Here is a 15,276-nt window from a genome sequence, read left to right as displayed (position 1 = left end):
TCCCGGGGCTTTACGCGTGTGGCTGGGTCTTTTTAAAATAGGCCCAGAGCGCGTAAATCCAGGCCTGTATGTTTATATTTAGCCCCAAAATAGTCATGGGTGCAGTGTGTCACACATGTGAGAATCAGCTGTCAGGTGTGTCCCAACAGAAAAAAGTTTGAGCGCCACTGCATTAGGAGAAACACACCCTCAATGAGACCACCAGCAAGTTTTGAATGCTCCTTAAAAAGGAGCATTCAAGTAATAAGGTAAAATACAAAAAAAAAAATTGGCAATTTGGAAGCAATTTGAAAATTTCCCTATTCCTTGCTACTGATTCCATCTCTTTCTAAGAGAAGCTGGTGATCATTTTTGAATCCAAGAAAATCCTGAGTTGCTCAGGTAAATGGAAAACATACTTGAAATTACAAAAAATATAATTAAACATTTACAAGAGAAATGTAAATGAAAATAAACCCTAGCTTCTTTTCTCATTTTCAGGAATCATTTTCTCGTGCAGATTTAGCCACATTGGCAGATATCTAGATCCTCTAGTCTAACCATAAAAAGGCAACTGAATTTTTTTGAAGTACAGTCTCCTAATAGAACTTAACAATGTCAAGTTATTCTGCATAGTCCAACTTTCATATACATAGAATGGAAGGTAGGGGTGGGGCGAGTTGAGGTGAGGAGAAACTAAAGAAAAACCTAACAGCAAAGCAGCACTTTGCCTTCCAAATTTCCCAGCTAGAAACCTAAGCATTAATGATAACCAACACACAGAAAAGCAGTGTAAACAGTATCCCATTTTCAAAAATAAATAAAACAAAAGCAATGAAAAAAAATATCATCCCTTCAAAATAAGGATGCAGCACTTGAATCAAGCCAAAACAAATTACCTCTGTTTATAATTGAGCTCCTCCATGAATTACATGGAATAGACTTAGTTTTTGGGTACTTGCCAGGTTCTTGTGGCCTGGTTTGACCTCTGTTGGAAACAGGATGCTGGGCTTGATGGACCCTTGGTCTGACCCAGTATGGCATTTTCTTATGTTTCTTATGTTCTAATGGCAGATATTGTTTTATTTTTCATTTCATTTTTTTCATTTTTTAATCTTGATAAATCACTGTCCTTTTAAAATAGGTCAAAGCAATGACAAATGAAAAAAGAAAACAAAAGTGGTAAAATACAATTTCATATTAAATTACAAAACATAATATAATGCAATAAAATCAATAAAAAATAATGAAAGGCATAAAAAAGTTATGAGGTAAGTAAATAATGGAAGAAGGCAACCAAAAATTACAAAACTTAAATTACAAAATATAAAATAATGCAATAAAATTAAAACCAAACAGGTGAATTTTTAAATGAGTTATGTGCATAAATGTAGCATACTCTCATAGACATTTTCAAAAGCCATTTATGTGGGTAAATCATAAGGACCATTCAATGGCATATATTGTAGCAATATATGCCATTGAATGGTATGTAATTAGGTATGTAAATGCTTTTTAAAATCAGGCCCACAATGATCAAGAGATATAAAAAGTTTTAAGATAAGTAATACAAGACAGCATAATTTAAATCACTAAAGGCAATAACCATTAGAGATATACATTCATTTCAAACTAATTTAAAAAATGTGACAAATAAGGGCAATTTGTTTCATTCAGGGGACCCAGGCCAAATTGGGGCCTCCCAAATTAAATTAACTTTTGCTTCTCATCTCTAGTTTAACATTTAAGGTTATGTTTTTCTACCCCGTTCCTTGTAAACCAACATGATATGATTGTATCATGAATGCCAGTATAAAAAAAGCACTAAATAAATAAATTAAATAACCTTATTCGTTGCATTTGTTTGAAAAGAATGCATTGGGCCTAAGCCTAGCCTTTGGGCTGGGTCGCAGCAGTGGGCCTAGGTCCTGGATCTGGGCTCTGGCCTAGTCTGAAGCCCAGGCATCAGGACCCAGCCTCCAGGTAAGGTCACGGCATCAGTGCCTGGGTACGGTCTGGGGCCCCAGCATCAGGACCTGGGTCCGGGCTGAAGACCTGACATTGGGACATGGGTTCCCGGTCGGGTCATGGTGGCGGGCCTATATTGGGTGCCTGCATAGGTAGAGGCCCTGCTCTTGATACCCGGCCTCCGGATTGGGTTGCAGCTTCGACCAGGGTCCAGGCCAAGACCCTGGTGATGGGACCTGGCCTCTGGGCCGGGTTGTGACTTTGGGACTGGGTCCAGGTTCCAGCCTAGGCTAAGGCTCATGGCTTCAGACCTTGGTCTGGCCAAGGCATCAGCCTTGTATAGACCACAGTCATGGCAACATACGGCTCCTTCAGGCTGTACAAGGCTGACGCTTCAGCCTGGGCCTAGGTCTTGCCAGTGGATGCCCACCAGACCAGGTAAGTGGGGGCTGGGGTCAATCCTGGCCACAGCATGTTTTCAGATGGGTGGGCGGGAGGCTTGATGAGTCATTTTTATTTTTTGGCCATTTTAGGTTTCTTTTTTTTTTATTGTTCTTATTTTTTTTTTTTATCATGAATTAAATGAATTAAACAATTCATGGGGAAAAAGCTCTTAATAACCATACTAAAAAGAGAATAAAATGATATACATATTAAATAACTAAAATATAAAGGAATTGTGGAAATCAGGTACACCATAAAGGTGGATAAGGATAGGCAATGCAAATCCAGCTGAATTAAATTCAATATAGGCCTTGAAACATAGATCAAAATGGACCACATTTCAACAAAATATCTAAGGAAGCTGGGCAGCATAGGCTTGCGTTAAAATGCATTTCTGTTAAGATTCCTAAAGTTGCATAATCTTTTTCTAGCTGCAGTACTAACAGAAAAGAGTACCAAAGGCTTGGGGCAATAATGGAAGAGGCAATCTCTCTCTTGTATGTTCCAATCTGATTTCTCTTGGAGTAGGTAAGGTCAATAGTTCCTATTGAGAGGAGAAGAGTATACAAGAGGACTGATGAGGAACTAAAAAGTTGGAAAGATACTGAGGGGTGCCCCAGTGGAAAGCTTTAAAGATTAGATAGCCAATCTTAAACTGAACATGAAGTAATATATAGACACCTAATGCATTTCCATTAGCAACAGAGAAGCAAGGACAAATTGGTCCTTGTCAAAAGATTAGCTTCGCAACTGTATTTTGTACTGACTGTAGTCACTGAATAAAGTTACCAGGAAGACTATGTAACAAGGCATGGCAATAATCAAGTTGACTTAGACCAAGTGAATGAGCTAAGGTTTTAAGATCAATGGTAATCCAGTAATTGTTTGTCATTGTATAAAACACAGAAAGTACTAAAATAAATGAATTATTAGGAACATGCTGTGAAAAACTGAGCTGAGGGTCAAGCTGTCTTCCCAAGTTGGTGATGTTATTTTTGAGCTATAAGGAGGAACCAGCAAAGACAGGAGCTGGAGAATCACAAAGAAGTCACAAAGAAAGTCCAAGAAAAGCATTAACCTGTACCAGAATAGCTGGAAAGCTATGAGCACAAATGCTCGTAGTTTGGGCAATAAAATCCCAGACCTGCAAGCCCTAATGGTGGAGGCAGACTTGGACATTGTTGCTGTCACGGAGATGTGGTTAATGGATTCACATGATTGGGATACTGCCATACCAGGATATAACTTATTAAGGAAGGACAGAGAGGACAGAAAAGGGGGAGGAGTGGCTCTTTATGTCAAAAACAATATCCAAGCATCCTAGCTACAAGGAAGATGGGGCAAAGAAGAAGCTTAATGGGCTGTCCTAAAAAAAGATGATGAGTCATCCATTTTTATTGGCATGGTTTACAGGCCTCCTAATCAAATGGAAGTACTAGACAGAGATCTGATTGAAGACATCCAAAAGATGGGAAGGAAGGGAGAAGTGGTTGGAGACTTTAATCTGCCAGATGTAGACTGGATAATCCCTTCTGCGGAATCTAACAGTAGTAGAGAGATAGTGGATGCCCTGCAAGGGACTCTGTTCAAACAAATGGTAAAGGAGCCTATGAGGGAGAGAGCTATACTCAATTTAGTGCTCACTAATGGAGATAATGTCTCTAATGTCCGGGTGGGTGCCCACCTCAGCACCAGTGATCATCAAACAGTATGGTTTCTTATCACTAATACAATACGGAGAAGTCGCACAAAGACCCGGGTTTTGAATTTCAAAAACACAGACTTTGTTGAAATGGGGAAGTACCTAGAGGAAGAACTAGAAGGTTGGGAGAAAACGAGAGATGTGGAACAACAGTGGACCAAACTAAAAGGAGAATTACTGAAGTGACTAATATATATGTTAGAAAAGTAAAGAAAAGCAAGAAAAGAATGAAACCTATCTGGTTCACAAAGGAGGTGACTGATAAATAAAAGATAAAAGAACAGCGTTTAAGAAATATAAAAGATCCCAAAGGGAGGATCACAAGGAAGAATATCTGGTAAAACTGAGGGAGACAAAGAAAGAAATCAAGAAAGCGAAAAGTCAAGCAGAAGAAAGGACTGCCAAAGAGGTAAAGCGAGGTGACAAAACATTTTTCAGATACATCAGTGAAAAGAGAAAAGTCCAAAGTGGTATAGTGAAACTGAAAGGTGAAAAGGATCAATGAGTGGAAACAGATGAAGAAATGGCAGAAATATTAAATGAATACTTCAGTTTAGTGTTCACTAAAGAAGACCCCAGAGAAGGACCGTCGCTAGTTAACAAGAAACTGGAGGGGAGTGGAATGGATGAAAGAGAATGTATGGGAAGAGCTAGGAAAACTAAAAGTGGAGAAAGCCATGGGGCCTGATGAGGTTCATCCTAGGATACTGATGGAGCTCAGAGATGTACTGGCGGCTCCGCTGCATGACCTGTTCAATAGATCCCTGGAAATGGGAGTGGTGCCGAGTGATTGGAGAAGAGTGGCGGTCGTCCCTCTTCACAAGAGTGGGAACAGAGAGGAGGCTGGAAACTACAGGCCAGTTAGCCTGTGACATTTCTTATATTCAGATTGTTTTGGATATAAGACCGGAGTTTTGTTCATGAAGGATGAGAGCTATTTATGTACAACCTTCTCAATAATTTTGGTCAAGGTATATAAGTTAGAGATGGGTGTATAATTTATGGTCAGTCAGGGTCAAGATGGCTCTTTTTTAACACTGGCTGAATTCTGGCCACCTTGAGACTATCATGAAGGGAACTGGATGCGAGGTTATCATTATTAATGTCAGTTAATGGCGGGAAAAGCTGTAAGTGTGGATTATGTAGTAACTTAAATGACAGAGGGTCAAGAATAGACAATGACCCACTCATCTGTTTATTTATTTATTTATTCATTCATTCATTCATTCATTCATTCAAAAGGCTTTTATATACCGAAGATCATGTACTAGTACATATCGCTTCGGTTTACAGAGAACCAAAATTGGAATTACAGCAGTTCTAGAATGGTGAGTGTGATAAATACTGAAAATTTACTTGTGACCACATTAAATGACTGGGGAAAAGAGTAATGAAAAAGGAATACTGGTGTCATTAGTAGAATCTATAATGAATTCCACTTGAACATAAGAACATAAGAACATAAGAAAATGCCATACTGGGTCAGACCAAGGGTCCATCAAGCCCAGCATCCTGCTTCCAACAGTGGCCAATCCAGGCCACAAGAACCTGGCAAGTACCCAAAAACTAAGTCTATTCCATGTAACCATTGCCAATGGCAGTGGCTATTCTCTAAGTGAACTTAATAGCAGGTAATGGACTTCTCCTCCAAGAACTCATCCAATCCTTTTTTAAACACAGCCATACTAACTGCACGAACCACATTCTCTGGCAACAAATTCCAGAGTTTAATTGTGCGTTGAGTAAAAAAGAACTTTCTCCGATTAGTTTTAAATGTGCCCCATGCTAACTTCATGGAGTGTCCCCTAGTCTTTCTACTATCCGAAAGAGTAAATAACCGATTCACATCTACCCGTTCTAGACCTCTCATGATTTTAAACACCTCTATCATATCCCCCCTCAGTCGTCTCTTCTCCAAGCTGAAAAGTCCTAACCTCTTTAGTCTTTCCTCATAGGGGAGTTGTTCCATTCCCCTTATCATTTTGGTAGCCCTTCTCTGTACCTTCTCCATCGCAATTATATCTTTTTTGAGATGCGGCGACCAGAATTGTACACAGTATTCAAGGTGCGGTCTCACCATGGATTCAAAGCTCAAGGCAAAGTCCTCTGGATCTACCTTAACTGAATGAATATCTGCATTTGAATTGCATTTGAATTGCATTTGAATTGCTCAAGTGATTTGAAATAAGTAATGCATTATAATGTTCTTAAGCAAAAATTCATCCCTGGAGATTTTAGATTTCCTACACATTCTTTCTAGATGCCGAGTTTGCTGATTTAGAACTATAAAGCCAGAGTGATACTGAGGAAAATTATTAGTTTGACTCAGGGTTGTATAATGGAAAAGTGCTGCATGCTCATGCAAGTCTTTGATTCCAGACTAATATCATTTAGTGGTAGGTGTGGAAAATCTACTGGAAAATCTACTGGCAAATCCTTAGATTTTCTGTTATTCTTGTTTAGAGAGGTTTAACACCCAGTGGCTAATTAACAATACAAAGAGAAAAAGTAATTAGAACATGATCTGTCTAAATATGCTAGAAAAGATTGATGGCAGAGGTAGCCCCTGTGACATAGTAAGGGCAAAGGCTATCGGTGCCATTTTGAATACCGGCAGCCCACAGCCGGTATTCCACCTCCGCTGGATCACCAGGGACTTTTGGCAAGTCTTGGGGGGGTCAGGAGGGTGGGGGGTTGTAGTTAATTAAATTTAAAGAGTTGGGATGAGGTTTTTTTTGGGAAACGGATACATATGTAACTAATGAATGGATCGGGGTCCCCCAAGAACGGATGCAACGGATTTGGGTCCCGACGAATATGAATACTGAATGGGACGAATCCATCCCTGCTGCACATCACTAATAGGGAATAAAGAACTGAATATCATCAGCAGAAATTTTTAAATCTATGTTCATCCCAGAAAAAAAGATGACAAAGTGGGAGTAGGTATATATTAAAAGTAAGGCTGAAAGAGAGGAACCTTGTGGGACACCTGAGGGAATGAAATACTAATTTGATTTGAGTGGACCAATGCTTATTTGTTGAGGATGGTTGAATAAATAAGAGGTATGCATCCTAGGGTACTGAAAGAACTCAAAAATGAAATTTCTGATCTGTTAGTTAAAATTTGTAACCTATCATTAAAATCATCCATTGTACCTGAAGACTGGAAGGTGGCCAATGTAACCCCAATATTTAAAATAGGCTCCAGGGGTGATCCGGGTAACTATAGACCAGTCAGCTTGACTTCAGTGCCGGGAAAAATAGTGGAAACTATTCTCAAGATCAAAATCATAGAGCATACAGAAATCCATGGTTTAATGGAACACAGTCAACATGGATTTACCCAAGGGAAGTCTTGCCTAACAAATCTGCTTCATTTTTGAAGGGTTTAATAACATGTTGATAAAGGTGAACTGGTAGATGTAGTGTATTTGGATTATCAGAAGGCTTTTGACAAAGTCCCTCATGAGAGGCTTCTAAGAAAATTAAAAAGTCATGGGATAGGAGGTGATGTCCTTTTGTGGATTATAAACTGGTTAAAAGACAGGAAACAGAGAGTAGGATTAAATGGTCAATATTCTCAGTGGAAAAGGTTAAACAGTGGAGTGCCTCAGGGATCTGTACTTGGACCGGTGCTTTTCAATATAAATGATCTGGAAAGGAATACAACGAGTGAGATTATCAAATTTGCGGACGATACAAAATTATTCAGAGTAGTTAAATCACAAGCGGATTGTTATATATTACAGGAGGACCTTGCAAGACTGGAAGATTGGGCATCCAAATGGCAGATGAAATTTGATGTGGACAAGTACAAGGTGTTGCATATAGGGAAAAATAACCCTTGCCGTAGTTACACGATGTTATGTTCTACATTAGGAGCTACCACCCAGGAAAAAGATCTAGGCATCATGGTGGATAATACTTTAAAATTGTTGGCTCAGTGTGCTGCAGCAGTCAAAGAAGCAAACATAATTTTAGGAATTATTAGGAAGGGAATGGTAATAAAACGGAAAATGTCATAATGGCTCTATATCGAGGGATGTGTGCTCCTCTGTTGCTGTTGGTTAGGATTCTAGTGCAGCATTTTGGAGCATCTATAATGGTTTGATGAAAGAGATGGGGAGCCGAGAAGGAGAGCGTTGCAGTAATCTGTTTTGGAGAACAGCGTGGTTTGGAGTACAGTCCTGAAATCCTGGAAATAGAGGAGGGGTTTGAGCCTTTTCATAACTTGTAGTTTATAAAAACAATCCTTGGTAGTGTTGTTGATAGATTTCTTTAGATTCAGATGGTTATCGAGGATTACTCCTAGGTCCCTTACTTGTGTGATCTGGGTGTTGGGAGTTGTCGGATGGATTAGGGCCAAGTGGTTGGAGGAGATGAGAAGGAGTTCTGTCTTGGTCGCATTGAGAACCAGGTTCAAACTGGTGAGTAGGCGGTTAATAGATTGGAGACAGTTTTCCCAGTAGGTGAGAGTTTTAGGTAGGGATTCTGTTATGGGGATCAGAATCTGCATGTCGTCTGCATAGAGGTAGTGTACGAATTTTAGGTTTGTAAGCAACTGACAGAGGGGCAGGAGGTATATATTGAAGAGGGTGGGGGACAGGGAAGAGCCTTGTGGTATGCCTAATGTAGATTTGACGTCTGGAGATTCTTTATTATTAATTTTTACTTTGAAGCTTCTGTTGCTGAGAAAGGAATTGAACCATCTGTGGGCAGATCCTGATAATCCGATTTCTGAAAGGTGATTTAGTAGGATGGCGTGGTTCATGGTGTCAAAGGCTGCCGAGATGTCTAGAAGGACTAGGATGAAAGAGAGCCCTTTGTCAAGGCCCATGAGGATGTGGTCAGAGAGGGAGATAAGGAGGGTTTCCGTACTTAATGATTTACGAAAGCCGTATTGGGATGGGTAGAGGATATTGTGTTCTTCCAGATAATCTGAGAGTTGTGTATTTACCAATTTCTCCATGATTTTAGCCAGAAAAGGGAGGTTAGATATGGGGTGGAAATTGGAGGGTTCTCTTGTGTCCAGGTTGGGTTTCTTCAGAAGCAGTTTGAGAGAGGCAGTTTTTAGCCTGTCAGGGTAGATTCCTTGGGAAAGTGAGCAGTTTATGATGTTGGCCAAAGGTCTAGAGATAGCGTTTGGGATGAGAAGCAGGAGTTTAGTCGGAATGTGGTCTGATGGGTGGTTAGATGGTTTCAGCCTCCTAAGTATGGATTCGATCTCCAATGGGGTTGTAGGTTCGAAGGAGTCAAGGATGGCTCCAGCGTGCAGTGTGGTATTGGAGATAAGGAAGGGGGGTTGTGTTGGTGGGGAGGCACGCTAGTGTGTCTGCAGTTTTTTTCTGAAAGAAGAGTGCTAGTTCATTTGATTTGGATTGAGCTTGGTCATCTGGTATGGCGGGGGTAGAGGATTTTGTGAGTTGGGAAACATATGAGAACAGGGTCCTGGCATCAAATTGAAGATCGTGAATTCTGCTGGCGTAGAAGTCTCTTTTTGTCCGTAAGATGGAGTTCTTGTAAAGATGGAGTGTGCGTTTGTAGTCGGACAAAGTTGTGGAGTTGGGGGCCTTACGCCATTCTTTGTGTCTGAGGTCTTGTTTCATCTGCTTAAGTTTGGGGAGAACCAGGGTTGTTTCTTTTTATGCATCGAGTTGATTATTTTCACTGCTTTAGGGCATAATTTATTTGCTATTGACTCTGTGATATTGTACCAGGAAAGAAGGGCTGTGTTGGGGTTGGTGGTGTCCAGGTTGGGGAGTTCTTTGGATAGATGATCACTGAGCGTGTCTGATGTACAAGTTTTCCTGAAATGGATGGTGGAGTGGGGCTGAGGAGGCTTAGAGTTTCCTTGAGTCATGAGGGTGGTTGAAATCATTGAGTGGTCTGACCAGGGAACGGGGGTACAGATTGGTACATTATTGTAAGATATGTAGGAATTGATGACGATGAGGTCGAGAGTGTGTCCTGCTTTATGGGTAGGAAGCCCATAGCCCCGAGTGTGGTGAGGAGCGCTTCGCAGTTGGGGGTGGGAGGAGAGGCATCGACATGGAGGTTGAAGTCCCCCATAATTATGGCTGGTGAGTCCGTGTTGATGTGTTTGGCTATTGATTCTATGAGGGGGGAGGCGTCGAAGTCTAGCAATCCTGGTGGAGCACATATCAGTAGAATTTGTAAATGCTTAGATTTAAAAAGACCTAGTTCGAGTTTGGTGGAGGTGGAGGTCTTGACTGGTTGTGGATTGAGTTTGAATTCTTTTTTGGTGGCTAGTAGAAGACCGCCTCCTCATTTTTTTTGTCTGGGAATCGAGATAATGTCATAAAGGTGTATCGGTAATTGATTTATTAGGACTATGTCTGAGATTTTGAGCCAGGTTTCCGTGATGGCACATATGTCTGGCTTTGAGTCCAAGACGTAGTCATTAAGGATGTGAGTTTTCTTTGTCAGTGACTGTGCATTGAGCAGAGTAATAGAGAACATTGTGAGTCCTAGCAACTGCGTGAGGGGGGAAGTCATGATTGGGATGAGGGATCTGGTTGTATGTCTCGGGGGTTGTTGAAAAGCCTTTGAGTGAAGAAGGTGGTGATGGTCTATGATAGGGATAGGGAAGGTTTGCATGGTTTGCATGGTGTCTTCTCAATGAGTGGATTGGGATAGGTTTAACTTATGTATGAGCTTGTCTTTGGAGTAGATGAAATGAGAATGAAGGGGCCGACTAAAGATAGTCTGTGAGCAGGGGTGAGGGGTAGCTGATGAATAGTGGTGTAATCGTGAATAGTGAATAGTGGTTTCAAGCATTTGCTAAAGGTCTGGAATCTAGAGAGAGACCATGGTGGAGAGCTGGGTGAGTGCTGAGAGCTATAATTACACAATGTTGGGTTCCATATTAGGTGCTACAACCCAAGAAAGATCTAGGTGTCATAGTGGATAACACATTGAAATCGTCGGTTCAGTGTGCTGCGGCAGTCAAAAAAGCAAACAGAATGTTGGGAATTATTAGAAAGGGAATGGTGAATAAAACGGAAAATGTCATAATACCTCTGTATCGCTCCATGGTGAGACCGCACCTTTAATACTGTGTACAATTCTGGTCGCCGCATCTCAAAAAAGATATAATTGCGATGGAGAAGGTACAGAGAAGGGCTACCAAAATGATAAGGGGAATGGAACAGCTCCCCTATGAGGAAAGACTAAAGAGGTTAGGACTTTTCAGCTTGGAGAAGAGACGGCTGAGGGGGGATATGATAGAGGTATTAAATCATGAGAGGTCTAGAATGGGTAGATATGAATAGGTTATTTACTCTTTCGGATAATAGAAAGACTAGGGGGCACTCCATGAAGTTAGCATGGGACACATTTAAAACTAATCGGAAAAAGTTCTTTTTTACTCAACACACAATTAAACTCTGGAATTTGTTGTCAGAGGACATGGTTAGTGCAGATAGTATAGCTGTGTTTAAAAAAGGATTGGATAAGTTCTTGGAGGAGAAGTCCATTACCTGCTATTAGGTTCACCTAGAGAATAGCCACTGTCATTAGCAACGGTAACATGGAATAGACTTAGCTTTTGGGTACTTGCCAGGTTCTTATGGCCTGGATTGGCCACTGTTGGAAACAGGATGCTGGGCTTCATGGACCCTTGGTCTGACCCAGTATGGCATATTCTTATGTTCTTATGTCTGTTAGGGAGTGTTGAGTAGGTGTCCGTCTGCTGGGGAGCTGGTTGAGATAATTGAGAGCTGAGAGCTGCTAGAGTGTTGCATGGGTGTCCGTCTGCTGGAGAGCTGGTAGATTGAGAGGTGAGAACATAAGAACATAAGAAAATGTCATACTGGGTCAGACCAAGGGTCCATCAAGCCCAGCATCCTGTTTCCAACAGTGGCCAATCCAGGCCATAAGAACCTGGAAAGTACCCAAAAACTAAGAACTGTTTTAGAGTGTTGCATGCGTCCATCTGCTGGAGAGCTGGTAGACTGAGAGTGTTGAGAACTGTGAGCAACAAGAGTGTTGAGTGTGAGTCAGTCTACATGGGAACTAGGGAGTGGTTGGAGTCCAAGAGTGAGTTCGATTGCTGGAGAGTTGGAGGAGGTGAGACACTTGATAACCACACTCCGGGACGCACTAAGGGTGCACAAAGGGGCAGGCCCCTTTGCTGCGCTCCTTAGGTACGCGATGCCAGGCGCGCGACACCTGGCACCGTCTCCTGCCCTATAAATGGCTTTGGGCGCCCAGGATGACATCGTGCCCAAGGGGCGCGCTTACCACCGTTTTAGTTTTAGTGTTTGGTCCCTTCCCTTTTTCTTTCGGCTTGGGGGGAGGGCTCCGGCCGAGTCTGAGGGTGGCCGTCTGCCTCACCTGCCTCGCGGTGGTGGCCTCTGGACCCGGTCCTCCTCCCCTGACCCCTACTTGTCTGTGCCGAGAGCGCAGGGAGGGCCGACCAGGTAGCTGAGCGGGAGGGAGCAAAGAGGGCGCCTGGTGCCGTCTCCTGCCCTATAAAGGGCTCTGGACACCTGGAATGATGTCATGCCCAAGGGGCGGGCTTACCGCCATTTTAGTTTTAGTGTTTGGTCCCTTCCCTTTTTCTTTCGGCTTGGGAGGGCTCCGACCAAGTCTGAGGGTGGCTGTCTGCCTCACCTGCCTCGCGGTGGTGGCCTCCGGACCTGGTCCTCCTCCCCTGACCCCGATGGGTCCACGCTGAGAGTGCAGGGAGGGCCGACCAGTTAGCTGAGCGGGAGGGAGCAAAGAGCTATGATTCTGTGCTGTGGTCTTATCTAAAGTCATGTTGGTTTGGGTGTAAAATAGAATTTTCATTGATATAATCTGTCAATTGGTAAAGAACTACAGATTCTATAATTTTTGCTAGGGTAGTAAGTGAAGCAACTGGCCGAAAATTGGTAAAAACAGCTAAGAGAATGATATTCTTATTAGGGATAGGCAATATCAAAGTTTGTTTCAGAGTATCAGGAAACACCCTTGATCTAAGGCATAAATTCACTAAATGAGACAAGGATGGAGAAATATGGTCACAAACTGCTTTTAATAAGTAAGTTGGACATGGGTTTAATGGCTCAATGACAATTTCATTTTAGATAATATTTGAGAAATCATTAATGAGTCAACTTCTTGGAAGGTATGTCAAGTACATGGAGTCATTAAAATGTTTAATTTAGGTATAGGAAGATGGGAAAATTCAGCAGAAATATTAATCACATTTTCTTTAAAATAGTGAGCATTGTTGTTACAAAAATTATCCATACTGTGAAAAGTATCTTGTCATAATGAAGTAAGGGATTTGATAATATTGAACAGGACAGCAGGACTGCCATTTGCTAACTGAATTTTCTCCGAATAGTATGATTTTTTTTTTTTTTTGCTGTGTCGATGTGTATTCTATATTTGGCTAAAAAAGCCATGTACATGTTTTTATGTGCAGGTAATGGATTCTTTCACTATCGTCATTCATAGTGCCTCAGTATTCTTAAATGTGGCAAAAACCAAGGTGCATTGTGCTTAGCTTTCTTTTTCCTTGTTGGGGTTTTTGTTTGGTTTGATGCATTTTGGTTTAAACAAAATAAACATTAAAATGAACAGAAAAAAAATTGAAAAAAAAAAAAAAGAAAGAAAAAGAAATGGCCAGGTTTTCTCCTGCCCCCATAGATATGTAATACATTGATGATGGCCTCAAAGGAGTCCGACCTGGTAGAGCAGGAAGACCTTCTGCCCCATTTGGACTTCAGAGAGCCCGCAGAAGGGCTAAGAGGCATCCAGGGGCAATGTATAGGGGAAGACCCAAGGGACTTCAATGTTTTAATTTTGACAGCGCTGAGATTTTTGTGGCTTTAGTGGTCACTGGGAGATTGGACCAGAGCGGCTGTCTGCTAGTTCTGAAACGAAATGAGAAAAAAAACAAATTTCATTGGGGGTTTTCTTTAGTTTCGTTTTGAAATGACATGTAACAAAACAGGCTGCCCTGTAGAAGGTTTACTCTCATTTCAAAATAAACCCACACCCTTAGTCCATGTGAGAAATCCCAAAACACAATCTATAGCTAAATGAGTAGCATACTTAATCAGAAGAAAGCTAACACAATACAATCCCGTGAAAGTGCGTAAGAAAGAAAAAGAGAGACAGAATATGCTCTGGAGAGAACTCTCTCAGTGGTTCCCAAACCTGGCCTGGAGGACCCCAGCCAGCCGGGATTTCAGGATATCTGCAATGAATATGAATGCGATAATTTTGCATGCACTGCCTACACAGCATGCACATTTTATCTCATTGGGGAAAACTGGATTGGGGTCCTCCAGGATAGGTTTGGGGACTTCTGCTCTAACTGATCTTATCAGAATCCCTCTGCAGAGCAAAGCATGTATGATATTTCTGCAACTATATGTTTCTCATCCAGAAATATAAACAAGTAGGCACTGAACATATCAGCACTATCAAGGAGGAATAAGAAAAGGAAGCATGAAACCTGAGAGTCTTCATTACACTCCTACATATTGTAGTTAATCAGAGCTATTAAGTTACTCAGTTCCAGGAGGGAGATTTTAGGCCAGCCCTAGATTTCTGACAACCCCATTTTGATGCATTATGGGACCTTCAGCACTGATTTCAATGGGTACAAATACCACATTACATTGGAATGTGGGTTCAAAACCTGGACTGTTCACAATGGGCTGGATTTTAAAAAGGTTACGCGCGTAATTTCGGAGCGGCATGGGAGGGAATAGGGGAAGGCAGCGCGGCTCGGAGCGGACTCAGCTCGCGCTAGGTGCACAATTGTGCACCCCCTTGCGTGCGTCGACCCCGGAATTTATAACATGTGCACCCGCGTGCTCCTTTTTAAAATCTACCCCAATACTTCTTGTTAGGATGTGCAGTTTTTTTTTATGTTGTTTTCCTTTCATGTCATTTTTTTGCTTGATTTAATTTTTAAATGGTTCGTAGATTTTTTTTCATTTTTCCTTAATTTCGTGGTTAGTGCACACTAAGGGTGAATTAAAAAAAACCAACCCAAAACATAAGACCATATGAATATAAGATATGCCATACTGGGTCAGACCAAGGGTCCATGAAGCCCAACAGTGGCCAATCCAAATCACATATACCTGGCAAGTACCTATCCATTAAATAGATTCTATGCTACTGAAAGAATTGCTGCTTTAAAAGGCCATATATAC

The sequence above is a fragment of the Rhinatrema bivittatum genome, chromosome 5, assembly GCF_901001135.1.
Source record: "Rhinatrema bivittatum chromosome 5, aRhiBiv1.1, whole genome shotgun sequence".
In the NCBI taxonomy this organism is placed as follows: domain Eukaryota; kingdom Metazoa; phylum Chordata; class Amphibia; order Gymnophiona; family Rhinatrematidae; genus Rhinatrema; species Rhinatrema bivittatum.
This window is presented reverse-complemented; position numbering follows the sequence as displayed.